The sequence below is a fragment of the Oryx dammah genome, unplaced genomic scaffold (genome assembly GCF_014754425.2).
Source record: "Oryx dammah isolate SB20612 unplaced genomic scaffold, SCBI_Odam_1.1 HiC_scaffold_23, whole genome shotgun sequence".
Classification (NCBI taxonomy): Eukaryota; Metazoa; Chordata; class Mammalia; order Artiodactyla; family Bovidae; genus Oryx; species Oryx dammah.
Window position 1 is genome coordinate 82834793 of NW_024070207.1, and position 581 is coordinate 82835373.

The window sequence follows — 581 nt, forward strand, 5'->3', positions numbered from 1 at the left end:
TCTCTTGCTTTTTCCATGATCCAGCTGATGTTGGCAATTTGATCTCTGGTTCCTCTGCCTTTTCTAAAACCAGCTTGAACATCAGGAAGTTCATGGCTCATGTATTGCTGAAGCCTGGCTTGGAGAATTTTGAGCATTACTTTACTAGCATGTGAGATGAGTGCAATTATGAGGTAATTTGAGCATTCTTTGGCATTGCCTTTCTTTGGAGTTGGAGTGAAAACGGACCTTTTCCAGTCCTGTGATCTCTGCTGAGTTTTCCAAATTTACTGGCATATTGAGTGCAGCACTCTCACAGCATCATCTTTCAGGATTTGAAACAGCTCAACTGGAATTCCATCACTTCCACTAGCTTTGTTCGTAGCGATGCTTTCCAAGGCCCACTTGACTTCACATTCCAGGATGTCTGGCTCTAGATGAGTGATCACACCATCGTGATTATCTGGGTCATGAAAATCTTTTTTGTACAGTTCTTCTGTGTATTCTTGCCACCTCTTCTTAATATCTTCTGCTTCTTTTAGGTCCATACCGTTACTGTCCTTTATCGAGCCCATCTTTGCATGAAATGTTCCCTTGGTATC